Source organism: Macaca mulatta, chromosome 12 (genome assembly GCF_049350105.2).
Source record: "Macaca mulatta isolate MMU2019108-1 chromosome 12, T2T-MMU8v2.0, whole genome shotgun sequence".
In the NCBI taxonomy this organism is placed as follows: domain Eukaryota; kingdom Metazoa; phylum Chordata; class Mammalia; order Primates; family Cercopithecidae; genus Macaca; species Macaca mulatta.
Genome location: NC_133417.1, coordinates 119884305 through 119908687, shown reverse-complemented (window position 1 = coordinate 119908687; position 24383 = coordinate 119884305). Strand labels below are relative to the sequence as shown.

The window sequence follows — 24383 nt, the reverse complement described above, 5'->3', positions numbered from 1 at the left end:
ATTCTAAGTAAAGGGGACTAAGTGGGCATTGTAGTTTTAGGCAAGCAAGTCTGTCTTTCTTTTTAAGGATTTTCTAAACCTGCCATAATGGAAACATGAAGCAATAGCAGCATAAGGGACAAAACACGTAGAAGCACAAAAACGTGTCTCATTTAATCTACCTTTCTCAGCTACGTCAGGTTAGCTTTTGGATGTAAAACCTGCCATATTATTCCCAAGGCTCAGCTTAATCAATTTTGGGATATTCTCCTCCAAAAGGAGAAATCACATCTCTCCAGTTTCTCACAAAAGAGAAAGCATTTGCAGCATTATCCAATCTTAGTCTTTCCTATTTCTGGGCCCTACCTGTACTATAGGGAGGATGTAGGAGTCTCAATTTAACCAAAGAAATGGACTCAGAGCCCCCCCTTAACTTACATTACCTTCTCAGCAGCCACTAGGAGAATCAATCATTTCTGCCTAGAAACTGAGATCTGACTAGGTGCCCATTTCATCCCTGCCTATAATACATAAACATCCAGTGGGGTGAGGAGTAGGAGGAGAGGGCAGCCTGGGTTACCCTGTAAGCTTGCTGGTGATAACCAAGGACTTTCTCTGGGGCAAAATGTGGTCACTAGTCACCAGATTCTTTTTTGGTTCTGCACTTGGCAGCTGCTTATTCTTCATCTTGGCTTTGGCCATGTTGTAGTCTCCTGAGACAAAGTGCCTTTCCCTTTCTGTGATCTCTTCATGAGGAAGTCGGAGCCTCTGGGCTCTTGTCCTAGGCTTGGGTATTTGGACTTTAGCTGTGGCTCCTCAACTCTCTCAGAGAGAGTATCTTCTTTATCCTGCATCTTCGTTTCTCCTTGCTGGTCTTCTCCACAGGGTTCTGTCTTTCTTGTTACTGGGATGTGGTGGGACTGAGTCTGTGGAGTGTAGGAGGGCCCAGAAAGTCAACCTGACAAGGGAAAGGGGAAGGGAAACGGGGACAACCTATGCTGCTGCTTTGGCTCCTGTCACTAAGGTTGCTCAGTCAAAATAGCCATAAATTGTTTTTCTGATTTATTTGTATTGTTTATCTGTATTCTCTTGCATCTCACTTAGTTTCTTTAATAAATTATTTTGAATAATTTTCCAGGCATTTCATACATATTCTTTTCTTTGGGATCTTTTACTGGAGAAGTGTTGTTTTCCATTTGAGGCATCATGTTTCCTTGCTTTTATATATTTCTTGTGTCCTTATGTTGATATCTGTGCATTTGGTATAACTTACTCCTTTGAATTTTATGGATTGGCTTTTGTACAGAAAGACTTTTTTCTATAGATGTATCTAAAGCATTGGTTGGGTAGGATGACTTGGCTTTGATTCTGAGTGGCTGCAGTAGTATAGTGTCTGTATAATTTTTTCTGCTATAATCAGTGTATGTGAGTTCCTCAGTGGCTTAGGTTGCAGTTGTTAGCAGTCTATGGTGAGGTTTTGCACAGGACAGGGATGACAGGAGGGCCAGTCCTTGGATATCAGTGGTGGCAGCAGCTAGCTGGGTGTGCAGGTCTTCAGGTCCCTAAGTAGTGTGTGTGCCAGCAATGGTGGGCCTAGGCAGACCAGTCCTTGGGCGTCCAAGTAGCTTGCTTGGGTGCTGGCAGTGGTGGGCCAGGTGGGCCTTTTGTTCCTGGATGGCATGCATGGCATTGGTGGTGGTAATTGTGGCAGCAGGCCAACCTGAGTGGCATGCACAGGTGCCAGCAGTGGTGGTGGTAGGCTGGCTGAGCTGGTCACCAGGCCCCAGGGAGGTTCATGCGGGTGCTGGTAGTGTGGGCGGAGTGGCCTCATTTCTTATGTCCCTAGACAGTGCACGTGTGCACTGGTGGCAGCAGGCAGGGCAGGCCTACTCCCAGGACCCAAGGCAGCATGCACAGACAGCAGTGGTGATGGAGTGGAACTGTCCTCAGGACCCCCAGTAATGTGTGCAGGTACTGAAGGCCACAAGTAGGGCAGATTGATCCCTGGGCACCTGGATGACATGCTCATTCATGCCAGTACCCAGGCCCCCTGAAGACGTGAGCAGTGGCCTTGCTGCTAGAGGAAGGGAGGTTGCTTACAGTGGTAGCAGCAGCCCTGGGCATGCAGCTGTCAGGTTCTGGGAGGTGTATGCTTTAGCTCCCCTTGTCCCAGTGACAGCCTCCTTGTTGCATTTCACCTCCTCTTCTTTGGGGTCTAGGATATTGTGTGGCTAGAGTGCTAGGCAACGTGCTGTACTGCTGGGTCCAGTTGACATCATAACACTACAACCCTCCGAGGGTTGGCAGTGGGGCTCCAGGGTTGTGAAGATGCAGGTAGAGCAAGATGTAGTTAGGTGGAAGGTGGGGTCTCATAATGGTGCTGTGCTGCAGTTGCTTGGGTCTCGATAGTGTGTGGGACCCAATGCAAAGTCCATCTCTGGAACCAAGCCCTTGCATGGACTCCAGGCAACTCCCTATATTAGTCTTGGGACCCATGTGGGCTGAGAGGCTCTCCCTTGGCTGGATTGCAGGAGGTTGCATGGGAATGTGGCTCACTGGGGATATTTTGCTTACGTTTTCCCCTCAATGAGGAGTTCCTCCTGGCTCCAAGCCAATACTGACTAGGCTGACTGCTTTGATTCTCTATCCTTTGGTGCTTCAGAGGTTTCCTTGCTGAATTCCTATGTTCTGTCTTAGAAGCTCCATTCAACACGGGGCTATCTACTTGCTCTTTTGTCCTTCTTTGTGGAGCAGGTGAGTGCTGGGTACCTTTAGTCAGCCATTTCGAAGCTATCTAAATTGAAATATTTCATAGATGCCATGCAATCAGTGATATCTTTAATAAATGCCTGAAATTCTCTTAAAATCATGGAATACGTTTGTTGTATACAAAGGTACAATGATTATGTAGTTCTGATAATAGTTCATATTGTTTATTATATTTTCTTTATATGGTTTTAAGGTATGAGTAATTTCTTGATTACTCATACTCTTTCTAGATTACTCTTTCTAGATTACTCAAGAAATTAATTTCTTGAAATAAATTATTTACATTCTTAAATAAGGAGATATTCTTAGATGAAATGTCTTTCTTTCTAAGCCACATAATTTTTGTAACTTTAAGAATATAAAGAATATTTTCTTGAGCTATTTTTCATAATTACTTACTCTCAGTAGTATAGAAAAATTATAAATTATAATTAAAATTTATTTTTACATTGAATTCTTAGTCATGCATAGACTCCATATCACCTTTTAGAATTAGAAAGGGGAGATTTAAATAGTATAGACTATTAAATTCACAAAGTAATCACATGAGGGGGATCTAAAAAATGTCTGTAGTCTAAAGTCTTGTTCTTTACAATGTAGTAAAAATATATGAAATACAAATTTGGCTCTGAACTTTAAACTTGAAGAACTCTACAAACAGTACAGGAAATGTGTTTTGAAAAATAGCCAGAAATCAAAGGTCAATTTAATATGCCTAACAAAATGAGAGATTACCAAAAGTGGTTTTCTTTTTTATTCCTTCCTTTTTTTATTGAAGGAAAGCATTCTATCTGTAAATGTCATTCTCCTTAAAATACTCAAAATAATTTCCAAAAGAATAAATCTTTTATTGAGATTTTTACACTGCTTATCAAAAAGTTTTCATTCTCTCTACCTCACTTACTTTTGACATTATAAATGTGTATCTCTTGAAAAGCATCTTTTATTAAATAAATATTTACATGTGACTCAGTCTACTACTAGTCCAGGCAGTATGGATTTAAAGGTGAGAAGACACAGTCTTGATTCATAAGGAGCAATGGGCATTTCCTAATGATTTAACAAGTTTAAGAATCATTATTTTAGAAAGACAACAAATATTTTCAGTCTAATGCCATGTGAAAACAAATTGTATTTTATCGCTGATTTAACATGGGAGGGTGTATGTGTCAGTTATGTGTGTGTGTCAGTTACATATTATTATATAACAAATTTTAGTGGCCCAAAAAATGTACCATATTTCATAAGGCTTGACAGGTTCATCTGGATTGTTTTAGTCTATTTACTCTTTGTCTCAGCTGAGGCTGCAGACATCCGCAGATCTGACTGGGTTCCACCATCGAATATAATTCATACACATGACTGGCAGTTAGCATTGGCTTGTAGTTTCTTCTTCTCATGACTTCTCAACTTGGCTTAGACTTCTAAGAATGTGGCAACTGGGTTCCAAAAAAAGTATTTCAAGCAATGAAGGCAAACACTGTAAATCCCTTGAGACTTAGTGCCAGAAGTTACATAGTATTTCTTGTACTGCATTCTATTAATGGAAACATATTACAGGGATAGCCAGGTTACTGAGAGGAGAAGTAGAATCCAGCCTTAATAGAAGGAGGAATCAAATAATTTACAGCCATCTTCAAATAACTACAGGGGAAAAGTCTCCATGTTTGGTGAGAAATTGACACGGTACCCTATAAACTGTTTCAGACTCTGCCATTACTTAAATGATTATTTGCTTCTTCTAAACATTGCTCCTTTTTGCACAGTGATTGAAAACAGAGTTCATTGTATTGAACATTATAACTTTTTGATCTGGCACACAGCTTTTGAAAAATATATATAAGTAACATGGCTGCAGGATAATTACCACTGGCACGTAAAAGTAGAAGAAAAACTTAAAAGTTTACATTTCATTTATGGAAGCTCACTGAAAATTTCTAAGTGCAGTTTATAAATACAACTTGTTTATGTTCATTGCTTGGTTAGACTCGAAATGACAGAGATTTTGATGATTGTTACACCACTCTTATGGCAGAGATTTCTAGGTATTGCCTCCTTTTCACTTTCTCCTCCTTCCTTAGTGTAGATCTGTATACTTTTAGCTTAACTAAAGGATTACACTTCCAAGGGTCTGTTGCAGTTAGTTGTATGACTAAGTGTCAGTGATCAGCCATAAGAAGTGTTGGGTGAGCCCTTTTTGTCTTCTTTCATTTTACTGTTCAAAGTAGATGATACTGCTGAACAAGGATCGCATCCAGATATGGAGTGGGAAGCTGAAAAGAGTCTGGTTTCCTGATGACATTGTGGAACACTTATGCCAGCCCTTGACTGCCAACCTCAGGATTGCTTTTATGTGAGAAAAATAAACTTCTGCTTGTATAGCTACTTTTATTTGGGATTTTTGTTGTCGCTGTTGTTATAAGGAGCCAAGCCTAATCCAAACTGATTCACCTGCTAGGCAAGTTCTCTATCCTGAACTTAAACTTAATGAAAATATAGTCAATTTTGAGAGTTATCTTTTCTATGGGTGTTTTAAACATGATTTTGCCTTTTTTTCTTTTCTTTTTGACCTGCCGCTTACTTGGTGACTTCAATGAAAGAAATATTGTATGTGTGCACATGTACTCATTTACATGCAAGGAAAATTAAAGAATTGTTAAAGCTGACCTCAGATAATATTCTGGTTGTTGTTTGCCAAGTACTAATCGGCCAAAAGCTACACCAAAATAACTGAATTCTTTTATGTCTATTGTTTCGATTATCAGAGCTCTATTGAGAATCTCCAGCAAGAAATGAGTAAGTCTAATTAAAATCAAGTACAAAGTTAAATACTTTAACATTACTATGACTAACATGTAATCAATGGTTGATACAAGTAAAACTTTACAACATTTTATACAAATAGAAATATTTAACAATGGCTCTGAAAAGTTGTATACAAATCTTGGTGTGGACATATGTTTGTATTTCTCTTGGGTATATCCCTAGGAGTAAAATTCTGGGTCATATAGTAACTCTATGTTTAGTAATTTTAGAAACTACTAGACTGGTTTCCAAAGTGGTTGTACCATTTTACATTGCCAGCAGAAGAGTATGAGGATTCTGATTCCTCTACATCCTTGACAACAATTACTGCTGGACTTTTTGATTCAAGACATCCTAATAGAGGTGAAGTAGAATCTCAAATGTGGGTTTTTGTTTTGTTTTGTTTTGTTTGAGGCACAATCTCCACTTACTGCAACCTCTGCCTCCAAGGCTCAAGCAATTCTCATGCCTCAGCCTCTCAAGTAGTTAGGATTACAGGCATGTGCCACCACACCAAGCTAATTTTTGTATTTTTAGTAGAGACAGGGTTTCACCATGTTGGCCAGACTGGTCTCAAACTCCTGGCCTCAAGTGATCCACCCAACTCGGCTTCCCAAAGTGCTGGGATTACAGGCATGAGCCGTGGTACCCAGCCTCTCATTGTGGTTTTGATTTACATTTCCCTGATAACTAATGATGTCAAATATCTTTTCATGTGCCTATTGGCCATTTGTTTATCTTCATTGGAGAGATAGGTCTATTCACCTCTTTGCCCATGATTTGATTGAGTAGTTTGCCTTTTTATTATTGAGTTGTAAGTGTTCTTTGTATATGCTAGATACAAGTGCCTTGTCAGATATACAATTTGCAAATATTTTCTCCCATGCTGTGAGCTATATTTCTACTTTCTTGATGGTATTCTTTGAAATAATACCTGTTAAATTTTGATGTCTTATTTATCTTTTTTTTTTTTTTCCTGCTTTTGCCACTTGTGCTTTTGGTGTCATATCTGAGAAACTGTTGCCTAATCTGAGGACATGAAGATTTACTCCTATATTACCTTCTAAAAGTTTCATAGTTTTAACCCTTATGGTTAGATCTATTATCTACTTTGAGTTAGTTTTTGTATTTGGTTTCAAATAGGAATTCTGCTGAATTATTTTGCATATGGTTATCTGGTTGTCCCAGCACTATTTGTTGAAAAGATGATTCCTTCCCCACTGGAGGACCTTAGCATCCTTGTCAAAAATCAATTGACCTTCAATGTAAAGGTTTATTCTTGGACTCTCAAATTCTATTCCTTAATTTATATGACTAATTTTATGCCAGTATCACACTATCTCGATTACTGAAGTTTGTAGTAAGTTTTGAAATTGAGAGATGTTAATTTCCCAACTTAGTTCTTCTTTTATTAGATTGTTTTAGCAATTCTGTCTTTTGAATTTCTATATGAATTTTAGAACCAGCTTGTACATTTTTGCCAAAAAAAAAGGCATGTGGAATTTTTTTGGGAATCACATTGAGTCTGTAAATCAATTTGGGGAGTATTGCTATCTTAACAATATTAAGTGTTCCAATATATGAACATAGAATAGGTTTTTTATTTAGTTTTTATTTATTTATTTATTATTTATTATTTTTATTTATTTAGTTATTTTTGAGATGGAGTCTCACTGTGTTGTCCAGGCTGGAGTGCAATGGCATGATCATGGCTCACTGTAACCCTGCCTCCCAGGTTCAAGCAATTCTCTGGCCTCAGCTTCTCAAGTAGCTGGGATTACAGGATCCTGCCATCAGGCCTGGCTAATTTTTGTATTTTTGTAGCAATGGGGTTTCGCCATGTTGGCCAGGCTCGTCTTGAACACCTGAGCTCAAGTAATCTGCCCACCTCAGCCTCCCAAAATGCTGGGATTATAGGGGTGAGCCACGGCACCTGGCCTAGTTACTTTTTAAATACTTATTTCAATGATGTTTTATAGCTTTTTCAGTGTATAAGTCTTACACATCTTTTGTTAAATTTGTTCCTCAATATTTTTGATGCTACTGTAAATAGAATTGTTTTATTAACCTCATTTTCTAATTTTTTATTATTAGCATATAGAAATACAATTGACTTTTGTGTATTGATCTTATATCCTGCATCCTTGATGAATTCATTTATTAGTTTTAACAGTTTTTCTGTGGGTTTCTTATTATTTTCTATATACAAGATAATGTTGGGTATGAATAGAGTCAGTTTTATTTCTTATACTCAGATGCCTTTTATTTATTTTTATTTCATAATTGACCATAATAGAACCTCCAGTACAATGCTGAATTAAGTGGCAAGAGTGGACATTCTTGTCCTGTTCCTTACCTTAGGGTGAAAGCATTCAATCTTTCAGCACTAAGTCTGATGTTAGCTGTGGGTTTTCAAAAATACATGCTCTTTATCAAGTTGAAGAAGTTCTGTTCTAATCTGTACCTGGTTTGCTGAGTATTTTTGTAATGAAAAGGTTTTGGGTTTTGTTTTGTTAAATGCTTTTTCTCCATCTATTGAAATGATTATGAGGGTTTGTCCTTTATTCTATTAACATAATGTGTTACAGTGACAGATTTTTATATATTAGAACAACTTGTCATTCCTGGGACAAATGCCACTTGGTCATGATATATAATCATTTTTATACGTTGCTGGATTCAGTTTACTAGTATTGTGTTAATGATTTTTCTGACTATATTCACAGGAGATGTTGGTCTGTTGTTTTCTTTTCTTCTGATGTCTTTGTCTGGTTTTTGTATCTAGACTCATAAAATAAGTTGGAAAGTTTTTCCTCCTCTTCTATTTTTTATGGAAGAGTTGGCGAACGATTGGTGTTAGTCTATTAAATGTTTGGTAGAATTTACCAGGAAAGCCATCTGGACCCAGGCTTTTTCTTTGTGGGAAGTTTTTTTGATTACTAGTTCAAATTATTTTCTCTTAAAAGTCTACTAAGATTTTAAAATTTCATCTTGAGTTAGTTTCAGAGATGTGTTTTTTTTTTCCGGAAATTTGTCCATTTCATTTAGGTTAATCTAATTCTTTGTTATACAATTGTTCCTAGTATTTCCTTATAATCATTTTTAATTTTATAAACTCATTAGCAATGTCCCCTCTTTTATTCCTGATTTTAATATATTTTTCTCTCTTTTTTTCTTGGTCAAGCTAAGCAAAAGTTTTGCCAATTTTCTTAGTCCTTTCAAAGAACTAATTTTGGTTACATCGATTTTCTCTCTTGTTTTTCTAGTCTCTCTTTCAGTTATATACACTCTCATCTTTATTATTTCCTTCCTTCTGCTTGCTTGTGACTTAGTTTGCTCATCATTTTTTAGTTTCTTAAGGTATGAGGTTAACTTATTGATTTGAGATCTTTCTTTTCTTCATATAGGAATTTACAGGTATAAATTTCTCCCTAAGTATTGATTTAGTTGCATCCTATAAGTTTTGGTACATTGTGTTTTTATTTTCATTAGTATCAAATTATTTTCTAATTTCCCTTGCAATTTCTTCTTTGATCCATTGTTTAGTCAGGAGGGTGCCTACCGCTGATGTCAAATTATAGTATCCAGGGGAAAATACTGAAAGGAAATATTTTAATAATTTATAGTGTGAAGTACGTCCTACTCTGAAAACAAATTACTTGCATTTAATAGAACATACCATTGCTCATTTTCACCGCATGACTGTGTTTATTATCACATATTCCAAGATGGTGTGGGTAGATCTCAAGGTTTTCATTACGTTTTCACCACCTACATTATCCTTTATTTTGTCTGATTCAGTTTCAGTTTCTCTGATTGTTCAGCAATCAGTGCAGCACGGTGGTTTTTCTCCTTCATCTTCAGGAGGCCGTGTGGTTAGCAAAGAAAGTCAAACATTTATTATATTTTCAATTTTCAGCATAACAAGAGTTCCAACAGAAGAGGACTGACGTTTAGTGGACCTGTAATGTATTTCATGTGTTATTTTAAATTAATTATTTCAAAAGAATATGGTAAGGAAAATTGTTCCCATTTTCCAGTTGAGACTCAGGAAATGTCAGTAGTTTTTCAAAAAGTCAAAACGATAAATAATAGACATGGGATTTAAACCCAGTTTTGTGCTATGTTAGTGCTCATACTCTTTCCACTGCATCTGCTTCCTGAGGAGCAAAGAAGGAGGCCCATCACTACTAGATTTGGGGAGTTTTATAATTAGCACTAGAAACATGGTAGCTATGTCAGGTTCCACAATCTTTCTTTACTTTCTCAAAGCTTTTACTTTTTAATTATCTGTTAATTCTCAACTAAATGTTCTCTACCAGATGATCCACTTTAGAATGTGTTGGTTTCCAGAGTGTTTGATACTATAATTCTTCTTCTTTCTATTAGATCTGTTTATTGCATTATCCACATTCTAGCCATGATTTACATGCCACCAAATCTTGGGGGTACCTAAGATAGCATCTGTAATTTTGCTGCAAAATCCTTTGCCTGTTATTTTTCATGTTGTATCCCAGTAGATTTGAAGTTAATAGTACTATTCCTATCATTTTACTCTATCCTTCGCCTGTTCCTATTCTTTTTGTCCTAGCTGTTGGCCTTCCCCATCTTGTCATGCTTTTATGGTGTTTTCTTCATTTCCATGGTCAGCTTAAAGCTTATAAGTTTAGTGGTTAAGATGGATTCTGGTGTGCATAGAAGTAATTAAGGTACACTATTATTGTAGTTTAAAGGTTGTATATGATAAGACATTTTGTTTTTACTGTATGTTTTTACTGAATGGTCTATTCCCCATCCCAAGGCAAGCATGAATAAAAATAGGTTAAACGTGAAAAAAGAAAAAGATGTATTCTGAAACTAGACTGTTAGATTCAAATTCTTTCTCTGACAACTGACCCGAAATGTAAGAACTTGGGTATGTTACTTTACCACTTAAACCTACCTTACAGGGTTATTGTGAACTTAAATAAGTAGACACATGTAAAATGCTTCATCAGAGTTCAGCATACAGTGTTCAACAGCTTTAACTCTTATTTCTCTTATTAGTATTATTCATTAAGTCAGTCACTATGATTCACATATAATTTTCTTTCAGTAAGAGCATTAGCTGGAACCTAGAATTGTAATATTTTTTAAAGAATTTCTACATGATTAGCCACTAGCATCCTACAATCCTCTCACTTTTTTACTATCACATTCATAGCTTTTCTTAAATAAGTTTTTATAAATTCTGGGAATCTGGCAGCATGCCATAGTAGAAGAATTTAGGGTATTGGGCTAGAAAAGAGATTTGTAAACTTAATAGGGTCTGATTTCTCCTTGTTTGATCAAGCACAGGACAATCAACATCCTTCCAAAGGTTTGGGCTGCCTTTAATGAATGGGATGCATCCTTATATGATTCCAGGAGGGCACACTTCCTCCTCTCTTCCACTAACTAACCTCTCCACCATATTTTGATTTTCCTGGAACTCTGCATCTTCTATAACAAAACGCATTTCTCAAGGCTTGTCCTTTTGCAGAGAGATCTTTCTTAGAAAAACAAAGCATAAACTCTGTACGATATTGGATCAGCTCTCTTTAGCCTTGAGGTGAAATATAAGCTTTTTTGTTTCCCTATGGATACAACTTTTACAGGATATATGGGTAGAGGATTAGAAGAGAAATGCTTTTGAGATGAGGACTCAGCTTTTCTGGTTCACCAATTTCCTTCTGTTCTCTATGCCTTCTCCTACCCAACCTTCTAATTGAAGGTAATTTCAAGTAACAACAGCTTTCTTCAGCAACTGCCATGGAATGAAAATCATATGAGACATTTGTAAAATTATAGTTTTCAGGGTCTGACCTTGAACTCTTCAATCAGAATCTCTGAGTTTGAGGTTATACAAAACTGTATTTTTAAAAATTCCATCCAGAATATACACATTTTCTCTATTTTTTTCCTTTATATACCTGATAGTAAATACATATGTGTACATATATATTTAAATAAATTTTTTTTATATATATGTGTATATATATGTTTAATGTTAATACAAGATGAGCATCTTACTATATTGCCCAGGCTGGTCTCAAACTCCTGGCCTCAAAAACCTCAGCCTCCAAAGTAGCTGGGATTACAGGTTCAAGCCACTGCACAAGGCATGACAGTAAAATTTGAACTACTGGGTTTATTTTTTTACTTTTTAAAAATAATTTTTCTTAAATTATTCAAACTTCTCTCTGTTAGTTTACCTTCTGGGAGATTTCGTTGCTGTATTTCTATCTTTTTTATTTAAAAGCTTATTTCAAAAACTGATTTCTAGGTACACTTCTTGTTTTCTAAATGTTATAAATTTCTTGTTTTATGCAGGCGGGCAATATCCTCTCCCTATCTTCAAAGATACAAAGTAGCTTCAGTTTCATCTGGGGTCAGTTTTCCTATTTGTTTATTTTGGTTTTCATCTTTAATGTTATATATTATTCTCATCTTCTGGTGACTATCGGGGGAACCTGCCCCCGATAGTTAACGTGGGTTCTTTTCTATTTCCCTAAGTGTCTCGGCTGGTCTGAGAAACAAAGGGAAGGAGTACGAAAGTGAGAAATTTTAAAGCTGGGTTTCCACGGGAGACGTCACATGTCGGCAGGTTCTGTGATGCTTCCTGAGCCGTAAACCCAGCAAGTTTTTATTAGCAATTTTCAAAAGGGAAGGGAGTGCACGAATAGGGTGTGGTTCACAGAGATCACATGCTTCACAAGGTAAAGCTTCACAAAGCAAGCAGAGGCAGGGAGAGATCACAGGACCACAGGATGGGGTGAAATTAAAATTGCTAATGAAGTTTTGGACACGCATTGTCATTGATAACATCTTATCAGGAGACAGGGTTTGAGAGCAGACAACCTGTCTGACCAAAATTTATTAGGCGGGAACTTCCTCATCCTAATAAGCCTGGGAGCCCTACAGGAGACCAGGGCTTATTTCGTCCCTTTGACTTCAACCGTAAAAGACGGCCGCCTCCAAGGGGGCCGTTCATAGACCTACCCTTAGGGGCACATTGTCTTTCTCAGAGATGTTCCTCGCTGAGAAAAAGAATTCAGCGATATTTCTCCTATTTGATTTTGAAAGAAGAGAAATATGGCTCTGTTTCATCCAACTCATTGGCAGTCAGAGTTTAAAGTCTTATCTCCCTTGTTCCCTGAACATTGCTGTTATCCTGTTCTTTTTTCAAGGTGCCCAGATTTCATATTGTTAAAACACACATGCTCTACAAACAATTTGTGCAGTTAATGGAATCATCATAGGGTCCTGAGGCGACATACATCCTCCTCAGCTTACAAAGATGATGGGATTAAGAGATTAAAGTAAAAACAGGCATAGGAAATCACAAGCGTGTTGATTGGGGAAGTGATAAGTATCCATGAAATCTTCACAATTTATGTTCAGAGATTGCAGCAAAGACAGGCGTAAGAAATTATAAAAGTATTAATTCGGGGAACTAATAAATGTCCATGACATCTTCACAATTTATGTTCTTCTGCCATGACTTCAGCCTGTCCCTCCGTTTGGGGTCCCTGAATTCCCGCAACAGGTGACCTTGGATATTGAGTCAAATTTAATATCTAAGAGGGATTATTGGGTAGGAACTCTGTTTATGGATAGAGTTAGTACTACCAGGCTTCTTTCAGAGCGAGTGTTAAGGGAGCTACCTATTTTTGTCAAGTGTCAGAAATAGGAGGACTGTACCGAAAGGCACTAACACACTCAGTAGCTATCCTAGTTATCTCTAGATTTTTTTAAACCATCTAACAATTATATCTTCATTTTTCCTTTTTCACCTTGGAAGGAGATACAAGCTATTTAAAATATTCTGTATAAAAGGGTGGGGAAATGGGGTAAGGTAAGTTGGAATCAACTTTTTTGGTGGTACACACAAACCTCTAATCAATTCCCCTATTTTCTGCCTCCGTTTTCACTCCTGTCCTTTGTCTTACCTGCTTGTTGTCTCAGGTCTAGAGCCTTGATTGATTTTCTACTGCGCTGAATCCCATTTTGTTTCAACTCTAGGCTATGGCTTCCACAAATTTGTCTCATTTATCAATACTATTTTCACGTGCTTTTCTCTTGCAGAAATATGTTGAAATAATTCATTTGCTGAAGCCTCTATGTCGTGTTAATAGGCCTCAGTTATCTGTTACTGTCATTTGAATGGATATCAATAGAGAGGAGAGACAAAGCATATGCACAGCTGACCCACTATCTTGGACAGCTGATATAGGTTGCTCGGCAGTGACAGTTATTCCAAGTGGATGTTCCCATCTTTTGCAAGGCTCAACCTTGAATTCAGTTCTGATTTCGCTAAATTAGCTTGATCATGTGATTCTCCAAGATTCTTTTTACTGAGATGCTCTCCCACTGATAAGAAGTGTCTTCTTATCAAGGAGCATTTTGGTGTCTTCTTTTGTTCTGGCCCATGTATACTGTATCTGCCAAAGATTTCCTAATTTCTAATGTAGCTACATTTTTTCCCCCCATACAGACCATTTAAATAGAAATCTGTCCAGACTGGAGATAAATGCCCATCTCAGTTGCCATTTGACTAGAAATCCTCTCCAAGCTGTTGTGGGATGAGTTGTCTTCCACTCACACCCAATTCTATATATTAAAATCCTAATACCTAGTACCTCAGCATGTAACTGTCTGGGAGATAGGATTTTAAAGAGGTAATTAAGTAAAACTGAGGTCATGAGGGTAAGTCCTAATCCAATATGACTATTGTCCTTCTAAGAAGCGATCAGGACACAGACGGGCATGCAGAGGGAAGATCATGTAAATACATAGAAGGTGGCCATCTGCAAGTCAACAGGAGATGCCTCAGAAGAAACCAACCTTGCTGATACCTTTTTCTCAGACTTCCAGCCTCCAGAACTGTGAAACAATTAATTTCTGTTGTGTAAGCCTCCCAGCCTGTGGTACTTGGTTATGGAAGTCCTAGCAAATGAATAGACAAGCTATTAATTGAGACAAGCTCTTGTCTTAAGACAAGGACATTAAGATACAGCAAGGAAGACAGCTAATGAGTGGGGATAGTAGACTTACACTCAGGGCTTCTGACTCCCTCCTAATTCTCTTTTGTATTACACTACCCCTGTCTTTCTACTAGCTGGTTCCTAGAACATATATTATCCAAGGGTCACTAATAGCATGGACCACAGGTCCTGTATCAATAGTTCATTCCATATATCTTTCAGTTTTACATTCTGACTGTTGAATTTCTCTTATTTATGTTGAGCGGAAATTTGTAGCCCAGTAGCTAACACTGGTTGGTGCTGGATTTTCCTTGAAGAAACAAGAATAAAGGTAATTATTTTCCATGTAGTAAGTCTTCATTAGCATACTTTCCCCTTTATCTTCCACCCCATAATTGCTTGTCATTTCTGACTGAGCAGGTTCCTTCAGCATCTTCTTTTTAAAATCTTTTAAATTACAGTAAAATACATATAACATAAAATTTACCATTATAGCCATTTTTAAGTGCACAGTTCAGTCGTACTACATACATTCACATTGCTGTGCAACCATCACCAATATCCAATTTCAGAAATCATTTTATCTTGCAAAACTGAAACTCTATACCTATTAAACAATTCCTCATTCCCCTTACCTCCTGCTCTTGCCAACCACCATTGTACTTTCTGTCTCTATGTTTTGATTTCTCTAAATACCTCATATAAATTGAATCCTGAAGAATTTCTCTTTTTTTGTGTGTGACTGGCTCATTTTACTTCACATAATGTCCTCAACCAGTTTCTTCTATAACAGGATTTGTAGCTCCCTCCCAATTTCAGTCATTCTTCTCCGAAAACTCTTTGTTCATATCCCATTCAAGAAAGTGGAGTTCAGACAGCACATATTAATCCAAGCATAGTCTGAGAGGCAGAGAAGAGAATTCATTCTGGATATTATGTTTCCAATAAAGAACATGTGAGATCTTTTTGATTGCCTCCTGCCACTGTTGACTCATTGAGCTTTACTATCAACTAAGTCCATTAAGGCACTTCTTCCCACTGTCCAGCCCCCTACCATTGTGTATCACTAGGCACAAGGAACATTAGCAATTGCATATCAAGGTCATAATGAGACTGAAAAAAGGATCTGCATAAAAAATGAATTTTCTTATGCAGTTTCTTCTACAATAGCATTTCACATTTCCATTAAATTCTAGTCCATAGGTAGAATCAATGCAGTGGCTTTGGGAGATAGAAAGTAATAAAAATTATTAATATACACTGACCCTGCTTTCCAAACGCACATTCTGTAATGACCCAGAATTACTATGCTGAGCACATTTTTTTTCACCGAAAGCACAAACATATCAAATTGAACATTTTTTCTTTTACAAATACACACTTGTTTGCATTTAATAGTCAGTTCTCAAAAATGATGCCAAGCCACAATTATATGTATGTGATAAAATAGGTTGTGAACCCAGATATGGTCATTTGTTATTAATGAGAATACTAAAGTTTTATAAATGAGGTACCTTTTGTTAAAACTTAAGGTGGATCGAAGGATATCTCTCTCATTTGTTTTCTGGTATGGAAGGAAAACGGCTGAGTTATAATTAGTTAGCGAGGCGGAAATTGTTCATAATTCAGTCTTCTTGGAATGCAACTGTTATTAATGTACTGATAATACCTGAGGGATTATGAATCACTTAAATAATTTTAAGTTGCAATTTTAATTATTTTTTATTTTACCAAGTGGATTAATTTATTATAAGGAAGAAAATTATAAAGAAAGTGTAAATAGGAATGTGAATCTTATGTCTACATTACATCCATAGGACTATTTAGAAATGCTTTAGTTCCCAGCTGTTTCTTTGTTTCATCAAAATCTGTGTAACCATGGGAATGTGAACATGTGAATATCACCCATCCCATATATTAAAACCATATATGTGTGTGTGTGTGTGTGTGTGTGTATGTATAGAGAAAGAGAGAGAGAATCACTAATGAAGGCAATTTGGATAATATATATAGCTGGGAATACAAATATAATATTTTACATTGTAAAAACCTTATAATGTATAAGATTATATTTTACAAGACACTTGAAGTATTGATATTTAGGCAAGTGACTATCTCATGCTAGTCAAATTCCCTAAGTATGTAATTCACTGACTCCTGCTAAGACAGCATTTTGGTAAAGTAGTCATCAAGATAGATGGCATTTTGACCTGTGAAATGGACAGACTATATAGTATTAAGTTTAACTTTGAAGTTGGAAAATTGTTTAGTGGTGTCATAGTTTGCTAAGTTTCCCCCTAAATACCTATAGCTTCTTAAAGCTATAGGAGACTTTCAGACAATATCAGCACCTTCAGAAAGTACATATTACTCAGGAAATGATACATTTGCTAATAAAAATAATTTATATATTCATTTATCAATAAATAGGTTCAGAGAATCATCCTATACTTTTTGTTGAGAATCATGTACAAAAAATGTAGTCAAGGTACCCAAATTGTCTTTCTAATAGACCATTTCTTATCAGCTTTACTTGGTCCATAATTTTCAGTGTGACTAGTTTTTTTTCTGATCTTTAGTTCATACTTCAATTAAGTAGTATTTTCTTGATAAAAGCGTTTTCTAATTAAATTACAGTCATGTGCTGCATAGTGGGTTTCAGTCAACAACAGACTGCATATATGATGGAGTCACCTAGTAAGCTAAGGTTCATTTATTATTGAAGAAATAAAAATATTTTAAAATAAATTTAGTGTAGCCTAGGTATGCAGTGTTTAGAAAGACTAGAATAGTGTATGGTAAAGTTCTAGACTTTCACATTCACTCACTACTCACTCACTAACTCACTCAGAGCAACTTCTAGTTCTGCAAGTTCCATTTATAGTCCATTTATAGTAAGTGCCCTATACAAGTGTACCATTTCTTATCATTTATATAGTATTTTACAGTCCCTTCCCTATGTTTAGGTATCTTTAGATATGCGTACTTTCCACTGTGTTACCACTGCCTGCAGTATTCAGTACAGTAACATGCTGTGCAGGTGTGTAACCTGGGAGCAACAGGTTATACTGTATAGCCCAGGTGTGTAGTAGGCTATACCATTTAGGTTTGTGTAAATGCACTCTGATGTTTGCGCAATGACAAAATCACCTAAAGATGCATTTCTCAGAATGTATGTCATTGTTAAGTGACATGACTGTATTCTACTTAAATTGCATAAAAATCTCAACTTTCTCTTTTAGGATGAATATAGATTTTACTGCTTCTTGTCTTTGTTCTTTATCTTTGTGCATCCACTTGTGTATTGTTTTACCCTACTGTATTTTATCACTTATTGTTTATTATTATTATTTTTTGAGACAAGCTCTCCCTGTGTTATCTAGGCTGGAGTGCAATGGTGTGATCTTGGCTCACTCCAGCCTCAACCTCCTGAACTCAAGCAATCCTCCCACATCAGCCTCCTGAGTAGCGAGTAGCTGGGACTATAGGCACATGCCATCACTCCTGGCTAATTTTGTTTATTTTTTGTAGAGACAAGGTCTCACTATATTGTTCAGGCTGGCTTCAAACTCCTGGGCTCAAGCAATCCTCCCACCTTGGCCTCCCAAAGTGTTGGGATTATGGGCATGATCCACTGTGTCCAGCCCCCACTATATTTTAATTTATCACTGCCTGTACCCCTCTTCAGCAGCTATAATCTTCATTATTTCCAAGTTTGAATTGACAGAATTTAGCTTCCTACTAAATGACTGGAAATTAACTTTCTCATATACAAAATGTCCCCAGGTTTTGTGAATAGGTAGCAAGGTTTCAGTGTGACACTATTTGAGGTTCTGTAGGCAGTTAATGAAGTTTTTCTTTTAAAGAAATCTTTTCCTTTTCACTAAATGGCCTCCAGATTGCTGGGCTGGCTGGACTGGTGTGCTCTTAGCAATACCCTCAGGGCCTGACATAGGTGGAGCTCGCCCCTTTCCTGTGCTGCTGGGGTTGGTATCCTCCTGCTGTTGCTGGACTTGCTCCCATTATTACTGCCTCAAGCCTCTGCAGTCAGTTCTCTTCGTTGCTCCCTTGACACTTTGCTGTACTCATCTTTCCCAGTCTTCCAACTAATCTGCCTTTGGTGCTGATAGGCCTTTTTTTTTTTTTTTTAAAGATTTTATTTTCTTTATCCAGATAGGAAATTAGACATTTTACCAAGGTCTAACAATGACTGATTCTTCAAAGTGAGCACAGTCTTTTAAACTCAGGCGATGTATGCAATAACCTTGTGGAACCGGTTCAGCCAGATCTTCACTTGCATGAAGGCACAGGGTCTGTCCTTTTCTTTCCAGAGGCCCCCTGTCATATTCCACTGCCAGTTTCTGTTAGGCCTGACTTTTATAACAATGGTGTTGCCTTCCTTATGGTTATGAAACCAATCAACTGCACACCAGGTGTGTAGCATTTCCATACTAACTTTTCAGCAGCTGACATCACCGCCGATGCAGGTTCATGCCGTCTTTGGGCTATGCCACCTTTAGCATGTTGATTCTTCTCATATTGGCCCCAGCATGGACACAAGATGACTGTAACAGCTCCAGACATCACACAGTAAGTTTCAGTGTCTGAAAGAGTGTCTATCCTTTTATAAGAGCCGAGAACACTCCTCTATAAGTCGCCCAGCAGTTTTGCGTTCACATTTCAATGGTCAAAACAGCATTGTTGGACCTGCTCTGAAACTGGGAAGGGAAATGGAGTGGCCTTGATTGGCTTATGCTACCCAAGATTTATCCCCAGAGTTGAGGAGGGGCCTAGGTTCTCCTGAAACACATGGATTCTTATACAGAATCCAAGTTCTATTACTAAGAAAAGTCCAGGGATAGGATTGGCTATAGAATAGGCCCCAGTCATGTCTGCTGCTGGAATGAAAAACTTTGCTTGAGCAGATAAGAACTGTGCCCAAAAAAACTGAGATGAGCCTTTGGGAAATAAACTGTCCAAAAGGCCTTCTGCCAGACTGCTCTAGCAAAGTGTTCTTTTGATTCCTGTTGCATTTGTTAATGTAACACTTACTGACACTTAGCACACCTGACCTTTTGGGGTCAATTATCCTATGTTCTGTTTCCCCAACTAGACGGCAGATGAATATTTTAGCAGGTTGAGATTCATGAAAGGGCAGTGCAGCAATTAGGTATCTCACCATGTTTCTAATCTCAGTTGCCTCCCATGTGCAGAGCAGAGACTGGCCCTGAGCACTGGATGAAGTCAGCTGACTGGTCTTGCCTTCCTCAGTGCAGAGCCTGCAAACTGCCAGTTGTGGGCTGTGTCAGGCTAACAGACATGCTGTTTTAACATTACAATGTTTTTTAATTTTTTTTAAAGAAAACTGAATAGTTTTTAACATTTAAAAATTGGAAGATGTTCTATGAAATCTTGATTTCTCTTTTTTTTTTTTTTTTAAATCTGATACTATGACACCACTGAGTCCATATCCTTTTAGAGCAGCAGCTGGCTTGGGCTGCCCAGTGCTGGCCTTTTTAGAGTGGAGCCTGGGCTCTCCTGTCTTCCAAGGTGCTGCCCGGATCTTGTTCTCCTCACAATAAGAGCATTTAAGGTACCTGTTGGGCTTCTGTAACATTTATGTTTTCGATTGCTATTGTACATCATCCTGTATATTGACGCCATGTTAATTTTTAAAAATCTGCTGCTGCACACTTTTGATTACTTTTGGTTGTCTTTTTTTTTTTTTTTTTTTTTTTTTTGAGACAGTTTCACTCTTGCCCAGGCTGGAGTGCAGTGGCGGTGATCTCTGCTCACTGCAACTTCCACCCCCCGGGTTCAAGCGATTCTCCTGCCTCAGCCTCCTGAGTAGTTGGGATTACAAAGGCTACCACCGCTTCTGGCTAATTTTTGTGTTTTTAGTGGAGGGTTTCACCATGTTGGCCAGGCTGGTCTCAAACTCCTGACCTCAAGTGATCCACCCGCATCGGTCTCCCGAAGTGCTACAATTACAGGTGTGAGCCACCGCACCCAGCCAGCCTCAGTTGTCTTTAGATAAAGTTTCAGCCTCCTTGGTAGTGTTTTGCCCATCACATACATGGAGATTCCCTATCTCCACTGCACATTGCCATTCCTCAAACAATGGTATCCCTACTTGCTTCCATGACTTTGTTAGAAAACGCCTTGGGTCTGGAACACCTCTGTGGTAAGCTAAATAATGCAACTCCTGTTCACCAAAGATGTCCATCTCCTAATCCCTGGAACCTGTGAACATGTTACCTTCCATGGCGAAAGGAGATTTTTGCAGATGTGATTTAGTTAAGCATTTTAGGATGGGGAGATTATTTTGTATTACCTTGGTGAGCCTGACATGATCACAAGGGTCTCCTTATAAGAGGGGACCAGATTGGAAGAAGGTAATGTGAAGTCAGAAGGGGAGTTTTTAAAGTGATGCAATTACAAATTACGAAATGCCAGCCGGGCGCAGTGGCTCACGCCTGTAATCCCATCACTTTGGGAGGCCAACGTGGGTGGATCACAAAGTCAGGAGTTCAAGACCAGCCTGACCAAGATGGTGAAACCCCGTCTCTACTAAAAATACAAAAATTAGCCAGGCATGGTGGCAGGCGCCTGTAATCCTAGCTACTCAGGAGGCTGAGGCAGACAATTACTTGAACCCGGGAGGTGGAGGTTGCAGTGAGCCGAGATCCCGCCGCTGCTCTCCAGCCTGGGTGATAGAGCGAGACTCCATCTCAAAACAAAAGCAAAACGAACAAACAAAAAAGAAATGCCAGAGCAGCCATTAGATGGTGTAGGAAGCATGGGTTGGCCTCCAGAAGTAAGCAGACCTGCTGACATTTTTAACTCCCTAAGATGAAGTTTAGACTTCTGCCCTCCAGGACTACAAGAGTAAATTTGTGTTGTTTTTAAGCCACCAAGTTTGTGGTAATTTGTTATAGTTACAACAAGAAAATCACTATAACTTCCTTCCTCTATCTTTCCTTATAAATGTTACCTTCTCATTGAGATCCTTGGGAATCATCAAAACATGCACAGTCTCACTGATTTTATGTGCATACATATCTTAATTCCCCTACTAGTTTGCAAGCCCATTGAGAATAGACCCTTTGTGATTCAATATGATGCTTTTCCCAGAACTTACTGTTATTATTTTTGAGATGGAGTTTCGCTCTTTTTGCTCGGGCTGGGGTGCAATGGCACGATCTCTGCTCACTGCAACCTCCGCCTCCCAGTTTCAAGTGATTCTCCTGCCTCAGCCTCCTGAGTAGTTGGGATTACAGGTGACTGCCACCATGCCCGGCTAATTTTTTTTTTTTTTGTATTTTTAGTAGAAACAGGGTTTCACTGTGTTGGCCAGGTTGGTCTCCAACTCCTGATCTCAGGTGATTCGTCAGCCTTGGCCTCCCAAAGTGCTGGGATTACAGGTGTGAGCCAATGTACCCAGCCTTCCCAGAACATATTTAAGTGCTTGATCATGGCTAATAGTTAATAAATATTTGTTGAGTGAAAGAAAGGGAAGACTAGGAATATTAGTGGCCAAAATGGCCATGAGGTGCAATTATAGGTAAGTTTAATAGTATGCTTAAATAACAATGGTTTATATGGCTTGGTATCTTGGAATTTTAGTACCTCTAGATTAGTTGAATTCGCCTAATGAACTTTCAGGAAAGGATAAAAGAAGAGAGGAAAAGAGATGAGAGGAGAGGAGAGGAAAACTTGACAAAAAACCCAAAGAATAGACTTTCTCTGTTTCATCTTTATTTTGGGTGTGGTGTGAATCACAGAAAGACATTTCCTGTTGGAGCACTAGGATAAGCAACTTTTCTCATTAAGCTTTCAATTCCACTTCTATTGATGGCTTGTCCTAGATGGTATAGATTATAGAATTCTAAAGGCATGTTTGTCTTATGAGAACTTTGGTCAAGAATGGCATTCTACTCTAGACGTTGTAGATTCCCGTAGCAAATGAGGTCAGGAAAATTTTTCTTTGTTTTTGTGACACGTATTAGGTCACAGCTGTCTAAGTGAACAATGTACTATTTCAGTGCTACTTACACATTGGCATCCAAGCAGTTCATCTCCAGGGAAAGTTATACATTTGCATAATGTCACTGAAGGTTTGTGTTCCTGTATTAACTGACAGAGATGGGCAATGACAGGCTACCAGGCAGCTGGGTTGATGGCAGAGCCTCTGAAAATAGAGAGTGCACATTCTTTCAAGATGACATCGGCCTTCAATTAAGGGAAGATAGGAAGATACCCAAAGGAAGGAGAATGGGGAAAGGAGAAAGAGCGAGCTACTAAAGAGCTGGAATGATAGATGGTAGCTTTGATTACTGAAGGAAGGAGGGAAGCAAATGTTTTCATTATGTTGGACTTTGGATGACAGAATGTGATACTTGGTACACATGGATTAAGCATATTATTTAACTCAGGGATTAATGAAAGCAGAGAACAAACAGATTAAGATTAGGCTAATGTTATTACTGTTGTTTTTCCTTGTGGATTACAACTTAAAATCTTGTCTTTCTTATGCGGAACCGCAGTGAAATGTGACCTTACCATCTGTCCCTGTGTAGGTTCATGAGAACAAACTTTGTTTATACATCTTGCCCATTCTGATGGAGAACCCAGCACTTGATCTAATTCTTCAAAAAATCCACTTTACATGTGAACAGCTTAAAAATGAGACATGAACATTACTTGTTTTATAGAAAATATGATTTATATGTGTGTATGGGGCATTGGTGGTGGTGGTGGTCATATCACACAAATCACCAGCTCTGTCTCAGCAACTGCTATGAAATGTATGTTCTGAAACTCACTGAAAAAAAAGGCCTCCAATTAATAGGGCCCACCAATTATAAAAGGCAGATAGCAATTACGTTTTGTTACTTATGCATTCCTTTGGGGTTGCAGCCAACACCTCATTGGCTCAGTGTCTTAGGTTGTGTTCCCTAGAAGCAAATGCTGAAATGGAGATTTGAGCACAAGTGATTTATTGAAGGTGTTTCCAAGAGAAACTGGAAAAAGAGTGAGGGATGCAGAATGCAGAAGAGGAAGAAGCCAAGCAAAGGTACAGCCTTAGGTGAAGTCCTAGACTTGCCCCTATCCAGTGGTATAGAAATTACACCTCACAGTTGGTGATTGGAGGCAAGAAAGCTGGACTTCCATTCTCTGGTACCATTAATCATTGACCAAGAGCCAACTCAATGGGCTATAAACCCTCATGTATTTGAGGCTTTCCCTGTGTACAGTTTCCTGAGCGCCATCCCTCAAAGAAGCACTGCTGTGGACCCTGACAGGCAATCACACATTGAAGCTGGGGAAAAGGGGGGACAAAGAAACAGGAAGAGGGATCCAAGAGAATCTTAGCTAAATGCTGACACTGACTGCTACACTTATCAAAGTACTCTTTTCAAATACCAAGTGCCTCTTCAAGGGGAATTCTTGATAACAACATCTCTCTCTCTCACTTTATTTTTATTGCCCTTCACTAAAAGATTTTCCTGCCCCTGATTGCTATAACAGTATTAATTAAGGCAAATTGCCCTGTAAAAATGGTATAGAAAATGAAATGGGCTATAGAGGTCAAAATTTGCTGTCAACATGAACTCTTTATTCCCTTGACTCCGTTTGAATACTTTGCCCAAACTGACTTCTTGGATTCTGGTCCTGTGCCCTAAGGACTTAGTTATGGTATTTCTGGATTTTTTTTCTGGTAACTCTGTAGCCTTACTGGTTTTGAAGTGAATATGTCAACAAACTGCTTTCCTTTCCTTCCGTGACCTCCCTAGGTTTTAACTTTGTTGTGCATTACTAAGA

General features: G+C 38.2%; 1 pseudogene; it reads right to left on the bottom strand.

The window, feature by feature from the left end:
- Window positions 1–555: 555 nt before the first annotated feature.
- Window positions 556–1810, bottom strand: LOC100429117 (alpha-endosulfine pseudogene; annotated as a pseudogene).
- Between the last annotated feature and the right edge of the window lie 22573 nt (window positions 1811–24383).